Raw genomic sequence first — 18630 nt, forward strand, 5'->3', positions numbered from 1 at the left:
GTCCACTCATCTGATGATGGACATTTGGGCTGGTTCCAACTCTTGACTATTGTAAAGAGTGCTGCAATGAACATTGCAGAACAGGTATACCTTCGACTTGATGATTTCTATTCCTCTGGGTATATTCCCAGCAGTGGGATAATGACTCTTCTACTAATTACTTCTGCCTGGTTTTGCAGATAAAGTTTTATTGGAACACAGCCACACTCCTTTGTTTACATGCTGTCCATAGATGTTTTTGTACTACGACAGTTTTGAATAGTTGTGAAGGAGACCACAAAGCCTAAAATATTTACTATCTGGCTCTTTACATAAAAAAAAAATGCTAACTCTTTCCCTATACCATGAGTTGGAAAAGAAATATGTTATACCATATGAAACTGCTGATGTGAATTAAAAAATCTGCAGTTTTATATAATTTAATTTAATAGTTCATTCTTTGAAACGTGTTCTTTAATATCCATCTCAAAACCATTTTATCCATGAAGGTTCTTTCTAATAGATTGGGACTCTCTCGTCTCTCAACTCCCATGGAACTTTGCTCCTGCATTTGGCTGATTCTGTGTTTCTATAATGGTCTTTAGGTGAATAGCTTCTCCCCTACTACCAGAAAGTACTATTATAGGCTGAATTGTGTCCCCCCAAAATTCATATGTTGAAGCCCGAATGTCCAGTACCTCATAATGTGACTGTTTTTAGAGATAAGGACTTTAGGGAGGTAATCAAGGTAAAATGAGGCCATTAGGGTAGGCCCTAATTCAATCCCAGTGGTGTACTTACAAGAAGAGATTAGGACACAGAGAGACACCAAAAAGGCAAAAGCACAGAGGAAAGACCATGTGAAGACAGCCATCAGCAAGCCAAGGAGAAAGGCCTCAGAAGAAACCAACCCTGCCAAGACCTTGATCTTGAACTTCTGGCCTCCAGAACTGTTAGACAATAAATGCCTGTTTTTTAAGCAACCCCACCTGTGGTATCTTGTTATAGCAGACCTAACAAGCTAATACAGTTACTCCAGTAGAAGTTATTTCTTATTTTTCTTTGTATTCCGAATAGCATCTGAACTTTACAGAATTGAGTGAAACAAGATGCATAACCTAGTGCACTTAGAGTCTAAAATGGTGATTCTCCAAAATTCCTAGAGTGTAAATAAGAACTTTCTATACAGAAATATTCTAGGTGATTCTAGAATGACTCTTTCAAGAAAAATTTATGAACTGCTCAACATAAATATCAACTTAAGCATCTCTGGTAATTTATGATTTTCAATAAAAATTTAAGAAGTTCACTATCCCTTTCTTGGTCTACTCAAGGAAAAAGAGTAACAGCCAGAAAGCTGGATGAGGGCTCTGTCAATTAGAACAGCAGGGTCTTGGGAGCCAATTCTGAATAAAAATCTTCAGGGGAGCCCAATAATGAACATTTAACAGAAATATTAAACGCATAGTTATTTACATTCCAGATGCCGGAATCTGCATAAATGGGCAGTGCAACAAAGATCAAACAATTGGAGAAGCCACACTTCCCTGGTTCATCCAAAGTCTGTGGAGTAAAAAGTGCAACCGCTTCACATGGGACTGTAGCCAAACCCAACCTGAAAGAACTCATTCTGCAAACATCCCCCAAATGCAGAAGATTTCCTGATTGTTCATTTCTAAATGAACAAATAAAAGGTTTCAGTACGAACAATGTCCAGATGCCTCAGAAGCGTGCTCTGTTTGCCAATTCCGTTGACCAAACACACGTTCCTCTCCTTTTAGATTTAATTGACAGCCCATGGTGAGAAGCAGTGTTTTATCTACCAAAGACTTTCTCAACTGAAAGCTGGCTGAGGAGATATACAGGAAGAGTCCGCTGGGCCTTCTGATGGATTGGAAAATCAGAAGTTATTGAGCATCGTCAGATCTTTCCCAGACCCATACGTTTCGCCCAGGGAATTTCCATACGATTATGGGAAAACCCGAACCACATTATTCCTAACCACGTCCTAGTCTTAGTGGCATGAGGAACCCTCCTCTCTAAAATAAAGCAAAGGCTTGTAAAACACATGGCTGCTGTGGTCTGACTTCTACAGAGGGCTGATTAGTTTTTCAGTGATGAGTTCTTAAGCGTCTCTGAAAAATAGTGACGGGTCACCAATTTGCCCTTGGCCACTGGATCAAGAAAAAGAAAAGTGTTTCTAAAGTGATACCACAGGCCCTTTTTCTCTGTGTGTCATGGAACTGTTTCTAAGACATCAAAATTCCTATTGTGAGTCCCTGATGTTCCATAGAAACATGACCTCTAAATAAAAAAAAAAATCATAACTCATTTCATTAAGTCTACATCCATCTCCCCATATGTAAATGTCATGAAGGTGAATGTACACAGCTACACACTTCTGTATAACTTAGGAACTAACACAATAAGATGTTTTTAATTAAGTAATCTGGATCTAGGGGAAATTTTTCACTCAGACATCACCATTATTCAAATAATCAATTGTTCAGGTAATTTACAATCTTCTTCAGCAAGTGTAGAACTTTGAAAAGAAAAACCCATGTGTGACCCTTCCAGTGGCCTGAATCTTGAGTGCACCAAATCCATATTCTCTAAAGACAATGTTCATCACATCGTATACCCTTGTAACCTCAACACACAATCACCGTGCCACCCAAAACTTTACAAGGCCCTTTACTCCCAACTGTTAAAACTAAATTTCTCATTCTGGTTGTCACGGTCTTCCACAGTTCTTCTCTAGCTGAATTTCTCAGTCATCTCCAAGACATACCTGCTGTTCAAGTCAAGAACCCTCTATGTCTCCAAATAAACCCTGCTTACTCTTGACTCTTTCTTATATTTCTTTCTCCCATTTGAAGAACTTCTTCCAAGTTTCAGATCTAGCTCAAAATGGAATTCCTTGAAGGTTACATTCTGCAACCAACATCCCCACATTCATCTTTTTCTTTTTCCTTCCAACAGCACAAATCCTCTATACCACATGATTTAGAGATGCATTATAATTCAAAAAACTTACGCTTGTTTTATGCATTTTGGTAAAGCCTCACAGGAACACAGGCACCAATTTTTTTTTTTTAATTTTGCTTACTGCTGTAATTTTAGCACCTACATGAGTGCCTGGCACAGGAGAAGGCTTGACAAATATTCATTGAATGAGTAAATAAATGAATAAAAACTTGAAAAGATGTTTCCTCAGTAGGACTGAAAATTTCTCAAAGGCAGGGACCATATTATTGTTCTTTTATTGTTTACTCCCCATAATACACTGTGGCGTTCATCCCACTTACCAAGCATTCACACTTCTGCACCCACAAGTTCAACCACAGAGTATAGTTCTGTGCTGGATTTGGAGACAAATATAATGAAATGACTATGTTGCAGTAGTCACTGCCTAAATTCTTCCTGGGAAAAGAAGGAAATGGATAAAGAGCAAAAAAGATCTATTAAGTTTGAAAAGGTAATAACTGTCCTTTAAAAGTGAAAATGTGACCTCCTATTCTTTAAGGAACATGGGTCTTCCTTGATCTTCATGTTTCATATAACCATTGTCAGGCATAGTTATTTCTGCTATACAGAAAGGAAAGCTTATAAAAAAAAAAAAATCTGCTCAGATTTCTATGTGGACACACACCTCTGCAGTAGACAATGCAGGCAAGTATTATACCCATTTCTTGGATGAAGAAACTAGTAATGTTGTCTTGTCAAATGTTATGTGGCTACTAAATGGTAGAGCTGAGGCTAATGGGGATTTCTTTTCTAGTTTGCCTCCCATGTTTTTTATGATGTCTTTTGCAGGGGTAAAGATAAAGAATATTTCAATGTCTACTCACTTTCCACTTTTAGAAAACTCCCTTTTTTTGTCTCCTTGTTACTGCTAATAGTCTCTACCTTCCTTTCCCTGATTCTCGTGAGAATCTCATCATCGCTAAGATGGGCAAAGCAAATTGTGGCAATTCGTGTGCAGCAGGGTAATTTTCTAATTCTGTGTTTCTTCATGGAACCACTACCTAAAAACCTAGATTTGGTTTTTTTTTTTTTTTTTGGACTGAGCTTCTTGCTTTGGGAAAGAGAAAGTACAGAGAGTAGAAGAATCAAATCTTGATTTTTTTTTATTTCTAAAATATACTCCAGAAACCCAAAGCAGAACATAATCTTGAGAGCCAAGGCTTTCATTGTGAAGCCAAGCTTTTATAATAGAGGAAAGGTTTTTTTGAGTCTTTAACAACTCGGATAGAATAAGAACACAAATCTTACACCATAAATAGTAGTGTCAGGAAGAAAGCAGATTTCCTTTCAAAAATTACATAATTCAATCTGCTGGAGGGAGAAGAGATTTGAGATGGAAAAGGGGGTAAGATTTAGTAGTCACTGTGCAGGCCTCAGTGAAGGGACGCTGACCCCAACTTCCTTTCATGTGCAGCTAGGATCAGCCTGGAGGAAGGAAATCTAAATTGTACTTAGATTTGGGGTGGGAGAGGGGAGTCTTGGAAGGGAGGGGACTGGCAGCCTACTTCCTGCCCAGCAGGGTAAGAGCAGAGCCTCTCAGATAAGTCCTGCTGCTGAGAACAGTGAGTTAGGAGAGAAAGTTGGAATATCTAAGAAGAAAGGGAATGAGAGAGAGCATCCAAACATATCCTGCATCTTTGCGGGAGGTTTTGGGTCAGAAGCAGCCACCATCAGCAGCGACAGCATGGGTGGGACAAACCTGAGGACCTGATGAACCCTGGGCACCAGCAGGACAGACAGAGGCCGGTGGTGGTATGAATGAGGTAAACCTTGTCAATGACAATGCAGGACAAACACCCCTATGACTGATTCTTGCTCTAATGTGCATTCCAGCCCCCCACCCCCACCCCGTAAAACACTGAGACGCCACTCTGGGCTGATAGAGGGTGAGCGGGAAGAACGCTAATTGACCAGGTTTAAATTTAAGCCTGCCCAGAGGGGACTAGATTAAAGTTTCTATTAGGCAGTATGGGGCCCAAGAGAGTAATTGTTTCCTTCCAGAAAAATAGAGAACATCACAATTTTGCCCACCTGCGTTTCTACTAGTGAAATTTTCAGGCAACACAAATGCAGAAAGTGATGGTCTGGGAAGTGTGCAGACTACTGTGAGACGTGAGGCCAGCCAGGGAAGGCCAGATCCATTTCAGAAGCTGGGTCTGTCTTCAAAGGGGTTTGACTCGCTGACCCCTGGCTGGCCCGCATCCTCCTCACAGAGCACACCAGACAGACGAGTAAACACAGATCTCAAGTGGACCACATGTTCCCTTCTTCTTCCAAGTCTCTGTGGCTGTGGGCCTCCCCTTGCTCCAGACTTCTCATGTAGGTCCTCCTGACAGATGCTCAGGCCCCACAGAAGCTCACTTGCTGCTCTTTCAGACACAATGGTGTAGAAAATAATGACCAAACTTATTGGAGAGTTCTAAGACTGGTAAAGAACGCCTTCCCCAACCCCAGCTTTTCTCAAATTCTTGGTCAATGTGCATGAAACCATGATTTTATTCACTCCCTTGAGAACAACCTTTAAATGCTGATGTTCTAGGTAAGGTCCTGGTAAGTGTCTAACACTTTCTATGATGAAATTATCATATTCTTTGGCTGTATGACATGGGACATGGGTGACCTTGAGAAGCAGGAAACAGTGAGGAAAGAAAGCAGAGACCCTAAAGGGGGAAAGATAGGTACAGAAGGGGGAATTTGCAGGAGCTTGAGAGAACTTGGCCCATCACACCTATCATTTTTACTGAGGGTGGGTCCAATTATGCAGTGAACTATCCTTGGATACTACTAAAATAAGCGGAAGGCAGGTCAAAGACAAGGATGCCTGAGAGAGGACAGAAGGAAAGGAATGCTGAGATAAATGCTTTCTGATACATTTGCATTCCACCATTCCAAGTTGGCCAAACTACACATCCATCATCTTGGATTGATAGTCCAGAGATCTCTGTCTTATCATTGAGTATCTTTTTGTTTAAACTACTTTGTTGAGATATAATTGACTTATAAAAAGCTGTACATATTTAATGCACAGTATTTGTCTTTCTGTGTCTGGCTTATTTCACTTAACGTAATGTGCTCCGTGTCCTTCCACGTTGTCACAGATGGCAAGATCTTCTTTTTTAAGGCTGAATAATATTCCACTGTGTGTGTGTATATATATATTTCTTTACCCATTCACCCATCAGTGGACACTTAGGTGTTTCTCTGTCTTGGCTATTGTGAATAATACAACTTTGAACATGGGAGCACAGGTATCTCTTCAAGGTCCTGATTTGGATTCTTATGGATATGTACACAGAAGTGAAATTGCTGGATCATATGGTACTTCTATTTTTAGTTTTTGGAGGAAGCTCCATACTGTTTTCCATAATGGCTATACAAATGTACATTCCCACCAACAGTGTAAAAGAGTTTCTTTTTCTCCACATCCTTAGTAGTCCTTGCTATCTTTTATTTTTTTAACAATAGCTATCCTGACAGCTATCAGGTAATATCTCTTTGAGGTTTTGATTTTATTTTCCTGATCAGTGATACTGAGGACCTTTTCACACACCTATTGGCCATTTATGTTTTCTTTGGAGAATGTCTATTCAGGTTCTTTGCCTATTTTAAAATTGGATTATTTGGTTTTTTGCTATTTAGTCATATAAGTTCCTTGTATATTTTGGATATTGACCCTTTATCGTACGTATGGTTTGCAAATACTTTCTCCCATTCTGCAGGTAGCTTTTTCATTTTGTTGATTGTTTTCTTTGCTGTGCAGAAGTTGTTCAATTTGCTATAATCCTATTTGTTTATTTTTGCTTTTGTTACTTGTGCTTTTTGTGTCACATCCAAAACATTATTGCCTGGACCAATGTTAAGGAGCATTTCCCCCATGTTTTCTTCTACAGTTTCAGATTTTATGTTTAAGTCTTTAATCCATTTTGAATAGATTTTTATGCATGGTGTAAGATAAGGGTCCAATTTCATTCTTTTGCCTATAGATATCCAATTTTCCCAACATAATTTATTGAAGAAACCATCCTTTTCCCATTGTACATTCTTGACATACTTGTTAAAAATTAGTTCTCTATATATGTGTCAGTTTATTTTCAGGCTCTCTATTCTGTTTCATTGTCTATATGTCTGTATTTATGCCCATGATATGCTTTTTTGATTACTATAGCTTTATAATATAATTTGAAATCAGGGAGTGTAATATCTCCAGTTTTGTTTTGTTTTTTTTTTACCCAGGATTGCTTTGACTTTTTTAGGTCTTTTGTGGTTTCATATAAATTTGTAGATGATTTTTTCTATGTCTGTTAAAAATGCCATTGGAATTTCGGCAGGTATTGCATTAAATCTGTAGATTCCTTTGGATAGTAAGGACATTTTAACAATATTAATTCTTCCAGTTTATGAATATGGAATATCTTCTCATTTATTTGTGTACACTTTATTTTGTTAGTTCTTTGTAGTTTTCAGTGTACAGATATTTCACCTCCTTGGTTAAATTTATACCTAAGTATTTTATTCTTTTAGATGCTATCATAAATGGATTATTTTCTTGATTTTCTTTTCAGGTATTTCATGGTTAGTGTATAGAAACACAACTGTTTTGATATGTTGATTTTGTGTCCTAAAACATTACTGAAATCGTTTATTACTTCTAACAGTTTTTTGGTAAGCTTCTTAGCATTTGACAATTTAGCTGAAGCTTAAACACTTCTGCAAATAAGAAAATGGCTTCCTTACACCAGTGTCACCCAGAAACTAACAAAGAACTTCTATAATGATCTTATTTCATCCTTTTCAGATCACAGCCCAATAAAGGAAGCAAGATATCCCAGTTTAAGCCTCCAGAAATTCATTTTTGATTTTTACTTATGGAGGAGAAAGAGAGGGTAAGGAGAGTGTAAGGGATCTCTGATAAATCCCCAGGAGCAGCATCAGATATGATAGTGGGAATGGGCAGCAAATCACATGAGCACCCCAAGGGCTGGGAGTAACTGATGGAGAAAGCTCAGGCTCCTTCCTGATAGCATCCTCAGAGACCATTTTGGTTCTCCTTTCACACCTGGCACATATTTATATGGTACCAGAGAAGGGATTTTTATTTAAATTATGCATGTGGATTTGCACCTTTATTCTATCAGAATCAAACTAAATGTTATTCCACAACACTCCATAAACTTAATGATACAATGTGACTAGAACTCTTTCCTGAAATATGACATTCTTCAGGGACCCTGAAAGTACTAAAGGGACTGGATGCCAAGGCCAAATCATACCCCTGGAGCCACATAGAAGTTCCACAAGTACTTATATACCAGTGACATATATATTCCTTGGTTTCTGTGAATTCAATCAGAAGGTTTATATGCAAAGCCTTATGGCACAGGGTCAGGGAGCTGCCCGGATCTGGGCAGAGTAGTACAAATCCACACTCAACTGCAGGTAACTGACAATCTGGTCAAAGCAGGGAGAAAAAGTAAATATTTCAAATTGGAAAGAAAATTAAATTTCCACCACTTTGGTTTCACAATATTGCAAAATTTATGAAATGAGAAAATCTATTTTGTCTTGAATTCAATGAATATTTTTCAAACACTATTGATCAATAGTTACTTTTAAAAATGTTTTGTATTTTCTTGACCCACTGTAACAGATTTACAAAATTTATTTATGATTATTTATTCAGAATTTTTAAAATCATAAAGATTTTTCTCTTCATTTCCCAGATTTAATTTGCATTTGGGCAGATCACAATACAATTGAATTCATTTGGGACATAATACTCTATACAGAAAGAGTAAATGTGCATATAGCATATATTTCCATGTGTGTTTGTATGTAAAATATTTTGGAAAAGGCATTGAAATAGAACCCTAAAGGCCAGACTGGCGCTACCACTTATTATGGCATATTTCATAATCTCTGTGGCTGTGGGTAAATCATCTAGCCTCACTGAGCCTGTTTATTCATTTAATAAATGGGTATAATCCACTCTCTCAGGATTATTATGAGTAGTAAATGGGACAACAAATATAAGAGAAATTCATTCGTAAACATTTGTTTATTTTATGTGTTGGTAACATGGAGGAATATATACTGTTATTATGTCTTTTTTTTAAGATTTTGAGTTCTTCAGAGCAGGGATGGATTACATGTGATTAAGTCATGCAAATCTTTTTGGGACTCCTATTTCAAATCAGCTCTTAGCACTTAGCAAGAGTTCACCACCTCCAACTTACTTAATCAGTGTTTCAAAAGGTCTACCAGCACTGTCTAAAACAGTACATTGTGTGATGGTGGAAGTCTTCCATATTTTCATTGACCAAAATGATCTCCACTAGATACAGTTGGCTACTGAACTTTTGAAATAATTGGTGCAACTGACAAGATGAATTTTCAGTATTGTTTAATTTTAGTTAATTTAAATATAAGTAGCCGTATGTGGCTAGACGCTACAATATTGGATAGTACAAGCAGGCTAAAAATAGAAATTACTATCTTTTAAATACTGTTCTCAGAGTTAATCTTTCTCTAATATCTTAAACTACCAAGAACATGTAGTGTCTGTTTCTACAGTGGCTGCCAGCCCTTTAAAGGAAGAAAGTTTGTAATAACATAAGTATGCCTAGGTATCATAAACATGCCGTGCAGCCCCCAATGGCAAACTTTCACTCCCAAAGAGGACCCTTGAGAAGACCACTAAACCAAAAATAATGAAAGGCTGGTGGAGGGATTTCCAAAACCAAAGCAGAAATATGGTGTTAGGAAGAGGGTCTCCTCAAAGGATTTTCTACAGACCACTTCCCTCTTCACCTTCATATATGGCTCTGCCGTTTCTCCTACCATTCATCCTTCCCAGCTACTACATACCCAATGCCCTGGTCATACAGACCAGGAGAGGCACCACTATGGCAAAGATCAGGGCAACCTTTGAATCTTTTCAAAAAAGGAGCAAAGTTTGCAGTAGCCACAGAACATGCTAGGTGGTGTGTATGTGTGCTTTTCTTCCCGTTTTTTTAAACAGCTCTATAATTCCAGCATTGAACTTGAGCGTGATCATTATTTCCTCCTCTCATCATCTCACCATATATTCATACCAGCACAGACAGGACTCCCAATGTCAACATTGTTTGCTTTCCTTTCATAGCAAGACACATTCAGTCCTATGCTATCACACATTTAGAGCAGATGTTCCTAAAAGGGATAAACCAGGTGCTTAACATATTTTATTCCAAGGGGTAATTTTAGAAATTATTGCAATCAATGAGCTAATAATAATGGTGGTAATGATGAGGCCAAGTTATTATTACCTATTACCTTTAATCATCGACAGCAACTCAATTGGACATAATTAGAGACATCATCATAAATAACGTGGAGCAGATGGAAGATGCTGGGCTTTTCATTTTGAGGACTGAGTGGGAAGATTAATGACGGAGGAATGGGCATAAAGAATGTGCCACTTATGTCGCAAATTCATCCTGCACTTGAATCTTCCCTGTCTAATACCCATAAAAACAGAGCTGAATTTGTCAGAACGTATAAGCAGCCAACCACACGCTTTCAAAGGCCATTCGCTATGTAATGGCCTTCTCCCCCATCACTCTTTGCAAGATACCAGTTCTGCCCCATTTCCAGTCATGTGGGCTTGTTTGTTTCCTTCAATTTCATTGGCACAGGAAAAATAGAGCAATAGTTTGTCCTGACCTTCTCCAACCTTTCTAAACAGAAAAGCGTGATTCCAGGATGAGGCATGCTTTTCGCCTTTTGAAAACATACAAATGCTTTAGTGAGTCGTTTAGCATGAACTGAATATTCAGCATGAAATACAGTCAGAAGCATCACCTCCTTTCCCTTAACTCAACAAAAGAACCATTTCCTGTGTACTGGTGACTGCTTTATAGGCGCAGAGGAGTACACAAACATGTAAGACACAGGTGTTCAAGCAGATAGCAACTCAGTATAGAGAAAGAAGCCTGGGCTCTGGGGCAGTACAACTGCAGTTCATTCCTGCAACTGCTGTTTATGGGACCATTACCGTGGACAACTTCCTTACCTTCCTTTCCATTGACTGTAAATGGCTAGCTTGTTAGCAGCTCCCACTCTGTGAACCAATGACACCCCATGCTTGTCTCCATGAAACATTCTTCCCACCAGATGCCAGTTGTGAGTGCTTTCCCATTTCACCCACAAATTTTGAGAAGGTACTGTATTGGGTTCTTCCTTTCTTTACCCCTGATACTCGGAACATCCTAAGGACTCAATAAATGTGAGTTTTCGTATCTCTAAAGGAACTTGCAGTCTGAATGTGCAGACAAGACCAACACCCACAAAACAGAGAGTGGCACAAGAACCATGCTCTGTATGCAGTAGAGTCAGGAGGATCCATAGGGGTCAGGATGGCCAAGCAAACCTACTGGGAGGAAGTGGGATTGAACTGAGCTTGGATGGCTGTGCTAAGATCTGCAGAGTCCCCAGATTAACTCGAGTGCTCTCAAGCAATTAGCTTCACCTCTTTGTGTTTTGATTCCACATCACTCAAACAGCAACAACATTTTATCCTTAAGAACCATGTAGAGATGAAAAAAATGTTTTTAATTTTTTTATAAATGTACTCATTGGCACTCAAAGACAAACACCATATAAATATCACAATGATAATCATGTTGAGAAACAAAATAGTAACAATGCAAATATTCATGTAATGTTTCATGTTCGTGGTCTTTGAGGAGAGTTTTTACTCAAATATCTCTAAATGAATAAATACATATGGTCTATAAATATGTCCAAAAGCAATTTTCTCCACTTGTACCCACACATACTTCACTATTGAACTAAAAGCAAATTCACTTAAAATTTTTATGGAGTTGTAGTCTTTAAAACAAAAAATTCAGAATTCTCATTAAAGTCAATAGGAATTTGATATAAAAAATAATAGCAGGATATAAGCTTATGGAATCTTATCAATAATATCTTTACAATCTGTTAATCTCTTTGAGATGTGCCAAATATAACCAGGATTTGTTGATGGATATGATATTTTGGGGTATAAAACTTTATATGTGTTTTCCTTTACTCAATTAGTAAATCTCATCTAAGATGATATTGTTGTGAGATTTCACTTAGCAATGGGAAGATATCATGGCCAAAGTAGATACTTTCATTTAGATTGTCTGCCTGAATGTTCTAAGTCTCTACTTTACTTCGTGAAAGTAGGGAAATCCAGCTGAAGTAAAAATCTTTAATTTGAAAAAAAAGTTACTTTGCAACTGCTATGTTTAATGTTCTATATGTGAGGTACGAAAGACATGAAAGTATGAACAAGAGAATCCCAGTCCTCAATCAGATTTCATCTTAGCTGATAAATGCAGTGGGAGGCGAGAAGACTAGTAAGTAAATACAAAGCACTATAGAAGTAAGCAAAACAAGAGAAATAAACTCAGATTCCTATGAAATCTCCAAAGTGGGAGAGATTCTATTCAGCTGGAAAGATAACAAAGAAGCATGCATGAGTTGACCCACAGGACCCTCTTCTTTGCACCACAGGAATTGAAGGGGTTGTCACTGCACAGCAAAAAGCTTGAGCAATGATGGGGAATCCTGAAAACACAGAGAAAGCAGTTAGCATTCCTCTACTTTTTCCCCCAGCAGAGGAATACTGGGAAATGGGGTCTGGAAGATGGATTGGACCCAGATTCTTAAGGGTGTTGAATATCAAGCTAAATATTTTCAGCTAATTTTGGTAAGTCATGAGAGACCACTGAAGGTCATTTTTTAAAAAAATCAAGATAGCAACCTGCATTAATTTATTATCTCTCATTATTCAACCTCTCACATCTAATTGCTCCCCAACCCCTATCAATTCTACCTGATACTCTCACTGCTGCACTTTCTTCCTAGTGCCACATGTCAGTGCCTCCTCCTTCCAGGGTCTTCCAGGATGGCCTCTGCCCGGCTCCCTGTCTACTCCCCTACCCACAAGTCATCGGTCTCCAGTAGAAATATGATTGCATCCTCCCCTAACTTACAATCTATTGGTAGGCCCCTCTCTCCTGTATAGTAATGTCCAAACCTTTAGCATAATACACAAAGTTTGTCACCTTCTGAACTTTACCCACCTCTCTTCTCAGTGACCCCTCAAACACACATTACACATCCCCCCTATACTTTGACCTGGAATTCCTCACTGTTCTATTAAATGCCATGACTTCTCACACCCCCATACCTCTGTGTGAGTAGCCTCCTGTGTGTCTGGGGAAGCACTATCCATGGTTGGAAATTCAGTTCAAATGTCACCTCCTCCATGAAGTCTTCTCTGATAATCCCCAGCTTTGCCCCTCCTATGAAGTTAATGCTTTCTCTCCTTCTCTATAGCACCATGTAAGGGTTCTGTGACTTCACTTGTCACATTTCTTTTTATCTGTTCATGTGACTGTCTTCCATCTGCACTGGCAGCATCATTCCTCACTGCTCTCTGTAGCCCTAATGCACCCACTCAATACATAATGGCTAAATAAACTAATTCATATATTTTTATCACACCGACTTCCCCAAAATATCTAAAGTGGTTGAGAGTAAAGAGCTTTAGAAAAAATGAACATGACAGAGATGTATTAGGTAAATTGGACGAGAGACTGCAGCTTTGGAAGGAGGGGGAGAGAATGATGGATTCTGCTTTGAACATGGAAAATATGCCTTTGGCGTCCACTGTAATCAGGACCTGCTTTTGAGGCTGCAAGTGATTCTGATTAGACAGGAACAGAGAATTAAGTTGTCCTTTTCACTTCCCAGGCCTAACACACCCATCTCTTTTGATAACTTCCTCCAAGATGATTTTGAATTTCTTAAGTCCTGTCTCTCTTATCCAAATATTTCCTTGAACGAGAACTCAAATTGGGCAAGTTTTCAGATCCTGTATCTGTGAATGTGTGTGAGCTCAGGGAGAAGGAAACGGAAAGTGATTTGCAACCTGGCACTGGAAGGAGAGCGACTGTCAAGGGGACCAGGGATTATTTTTGTTATTACTGCCTTGCTTTAAACTGTGTCTGTTTATTGTTATTGTCTTGTCCCTTTACTGATGCTCAATCTGCTTCTTCATTGCAAGTGTGAAAGGAAACCTGGCAGAAGTTACTACAGCAAGAGTTCTGAATCAATAATGTATTCATCCTGAGATACGGCACAACATCTGTTAGGTATTTGAAGCTGCTGTCCATCCTGCCTTGAGGGATGCTTAAGCAGTCAGGCTCCTTTCTCCCTGGAACACTATAAAACACAGAGAGTTAAGAAGTGGCAGGAAAGTGCTAGCGATGCCTGCTTAAGAGAGCGAGTGCTATGACTTGTAGGATGCAGATGTTTCAAAAGGGAAGATTGGCTTTCAAATCTAGTGCACGTTCTTGAACTCGCATTTCCATAGAACTTGAATCAAGACAACAGAGAGAAGAAGTAACACATTAAACTGAATCTAGTTATGTAATGGAACTGTTCATTCGCATAAGAAATTGTTATAAGTTTCTGTTCAGAATTTTAGATTGTTCTCTTTTAAGGTAAAGTTTTTTTAAATGTCATCTTAAATGAATCTCAAAAAAATCTTCATGGAAAGCTTTATTGCTTTTAGCCACAGCTGGAGTGTGTGGGGGCGGGGGGTGGTTCCAATGAATTATCAGAAGCTTTTTTTCTCCTGTTATATTAAAGCTTAGCAAAGAGAAAATCAACACCAGAGAGGGAGGATGGGAGGTTAAAGAAAAACAGGAGAGAAAGGGGAAAGAGAGGGAGGGAGGGAGCGCTGCTAGATAAATGAGATATTGTACCGGGAGCAAGAATAGAGAAGTGGACAGAAGACTTAGTGGAGGAACAAAGGTTCAAAACAAATGGGCAAGTAAATAAAAAGTGGCCTCCGTTAAGAAAAAAATTATAAATTACAAAATCCCCTTTAACTCCATAGTAAAAGAAATCCTGAAGCAAGTCCACAACAGTTGCTACAAAGATGACTAATTTTTCTTTAAAAATCCCATTTGGAAATTCAAAGAGGTTATCAAAGTAAATTAGCAAACTGTTTACTTGAAACAACATTTTAACAATCAAAACCAAACTTAGAACTATAAAGGAATCTGAGAAAAGACAGATGTAAGAAAAGAAAAATTAGGAGAAAGAATAGAAGAGGAGAGAGCAAGGGAAAGCCAGAAACTAAAGTTGGAATATTTGTTTTATGAAGTATTAATAACTCATGAAGGGTTATTTGTCATTGCTGAATTTAGAAATTTATTATCCTATATGAACAAGAAACCAAAATGTCTAGAGTCATTGGCTCAGAGTGTTTATAAAATGCGCCTTCATCCAGAGGACAGTGACCCAAGTTAAGAGGCGGCCTCATGCGTGAAAGGGAAGAGGATAGGGCCCTAAATCTGCCAGCTCCCACCTCACAACTCTGCTCCTAGCCAGAGAACTCCTCTGGGGGTGCAGGGAGACTTTGAAGTCCAGAAAAGTTTGGGATGGGAAAGGAGGAGTGGCTATGGAAGAGAGAATGAGAATTTATTATCAGGACCTTTGGGGGGTTTCATATAAAAGCCTTAAATTAACTTTTAATACTTATGAAATTCCATGCTGTCACCCCCTGTCTGAACTTTATTGCTTTGGTGTTTGCTGAGCCCTTTACCTATCACGACGGGCTAAAGTCTGATCTTTGCAATTTCATTAAAACAATACGAGGGAAAACTGCATGCTTCAAACTTAAGGATGAGACTTAAGAAGGCAGGAAAGAATGCACAGTCACCCCCTCTATAGCTAAGAGAAAGAGGACATGGGCATGTTTGAGAGTTCTGTGGACCACCTAGAATGCCCACTGCTGAGGAGGCTCACTGCATTCAGAGATGCCCCCCTCCAAACCGTCCTCCTCTAGTCTTGGAGCCTCAGTGAGCTCCTGGTCCTGCAGGTTCCCCACCTTACGCCATCAGCCATGTCCCCATAACCTCGGGATGTGGTCTCGGGTCAACTCCACCGGGTCTCAGTCTAGCCCTCACTTTCTCAAGAAGCCTTCCTGCCCACCCAGGCAATGTTGACTACCCCCTCCCTGGGTCCCCAGAGCACCCTCTGCTTGCCCTTCTCATAGTACATGTCCATCGTCCCCCACCGGTCTGGTTACCTGTCACTCCCCACCAGAATATAAAGTTCTTGAAGACAGCCATATGGACTGTTGGCTGCTGTCTCTTCAGCATCCAGCACAGTCTCTGCCCCTCAAAATGCTTTTTGAATTAACAAATGAGTGAGATTAAAATCAGATCTTGACTCTAAAACACACGTTCTCTCCGCTTTACTATGCTGTCCAAGGTACTGTCTGCTCATGTGGTCCAAACAGCCGGATTTCTGGACTCCAACGCCAAACTCTCCCTTACTCATCTCTTTAAGCACCAGTGTTTGAGTTACACCCAGTTCCATGAGTAAAACATGATATTTACCTTTAAGGAACCAATGAGCTTCTCATTCTTTATTGAGCAAACAAGTTATTGCACTTGGCCCAGAGGATACAGTGGTGAAAATGATGGGAAAAATGGTTCTAGCCTTCCAGGAGCTTACCTTCCAGCAAGATGACAAACACAAAACCAACAATTATACAGGTGTTTTGAGAGCATGATGCAGGGAGACCCTGCCCAGGCTTCCTTGAATAAGAGCAGTTTGAACTGAAATTTGAAAAATTCATGGAAATTATCAAAGCAAAGAGCAAAAGTGAGAGGGAATTCAGGGAGAAAAAAGAGAGGAGCATGTACAAAGGCCCCAGGGCAGGAAGGTGTAGGGCATGTCTGAGGAACAGTAAGAAAGTCAGTAGGAACAAGGTCCAGAGATGGGAGAAGAGCAGGAGATGAGGCTGGAGATGCAGACTGAAGGAATATACGCTCACGCTGCCCGTCCCCATTGCTTTTAGACACCTGCACTTAGCAGCGGGTTTTCTTGAGTATATTTAAGAAATGTATAGATGCAAAACTTACTGCTTTATTTTCAACAGCAGCATAGTAGACCATGCTGTTGAAATACTTCCACTTATTGAAGTTTGAACTCTGGGTTTTGTTGTTTGTTTTTGTTTTCTCTATTACAAAAAGCGCTATAGTGGTCTTTCTTGTCCACAGTGGTATATTATTGAGTAGTCGGCCGAATTTAGCTGGAGGATAGCAAATCACTGAGGAAAAAAAACAGTGGAAACACATAAATCATCAATAGTTAATGTTAAAAGGGGGAAGGTGACTTTTATGAAATGAGTGAATTAGAACCATTTAGGATTTATGAATTATGTGAATCTATACTAAAGATCAGTGTTTATTTGTTATTTTCTCAATTATATTTTCCGGCCCTAGCCTAGAGGAGGGATTCAAATTACAGCAGGTCTCCACCTCCAGCCCTGGATATAGCCTAGTCTTCTACCCAGGTATGGCAGTATTACCCAGTGGCTGAAAACTCCTACTCTGAAATCTAGAGAGTCACTTTAATTCCCAGCTCTGCCACTTACTAGCTATATGCCTTGGAGCAAGCTTCTTAAGCCTCAGTCTCCTCATCTACAAAAGAGGAGATAAAAATATTACCTGTGGGATAAAATGTTACATGTGGGTGGTTGTGAGGATTAAATGAGATGAGGCAGGTAAAGCTTGCCTCACCTCATAGCATAGGGAGCTCTCAGTAAATGTTGGTTGTTACTGTTTTCATCCAAGTCAAGAGAAAGCAAGTGTGTAATAATAGCTTTCATTTATTTAATGCTTTCTGTGACCCAGACCCTGATCTCAGCATTTTATCTGTATTAACTCACTTAATCTAACAACCACTCCATGAAGTAGGTACTATCATTGCATTTTTATAAATGAGGAAGCTGAGGCCAACAAGACTAAATAACTGAGACATCACTTGTGGCAGAGCCAGAGAACAAACCGAGGCGGTCTCATTGTGCTTGTGAGTGAGAAATAGCCACAATGCCAGAACCACGTAATGTTATAGCAGGGAGGGAACACTTAGAAAATCTGTATAATCCCAATTTACAGATGAGAAAGTTGAAGCTTAGAGAATTAAAACAATTTGCTTTCAGATAACACATTCAATCTGAAAAAACCCATGATGACTAAGAATTATATATTTTGGAGTTGTATCTTACAAATGCACTTTCCTTTAGAAGATCAAATGCATGCAGACTCTTAGACATTAAGTAGCTCTTATACAATGCTGTCTTATTATTTAAATGCATGTTAGCCCCAAAGCATGTGGATTTGGTTTTTCTTTAAATGTTCTTAAATTTAGAAATGAAAGTAATAAAGAAGAGTCAAAAAAAAAAAGATTGATTTTTTTTCAAATCCTAATGAACTTTTTTTAAATTACAAATATTTGGCAACAATTGGCATAATCAACTCTGCTCCCCATACCCACTGGGCTTGTTAATGTCACTATAAATTGTCTTTACTATGCTTGGGATCTACACTGTAAGCAGTGGATTCCTTTTGTGTGTAAATAAAGTGCCAGCTACCAAATAAATCTCTCCATTCCAAACTCTGATAGTTTATTTTTATGCCCAGTTATTACTTCTAGAAATTCATTCAAATACACTATTATGTACACTCAAAAGAGCCACTTTGGATGCAGAGTGGAAGCCCCCTGACTAGC

This window comes from Cynocephalus volans, chromosome 14 (assembly GCF_027409185.1).
Source record: "Cynocephalus volans isolate mCynVol1 chromosome 14, mCynVol1.pri, whole genome shotgun sequence".
Lineage (NCBI taxonomy): Eukaryota > Metazoa > Chordata > Mammalia > Dermoptera > Cynocephalidae > Cynocephalus > Cynocephalus volans.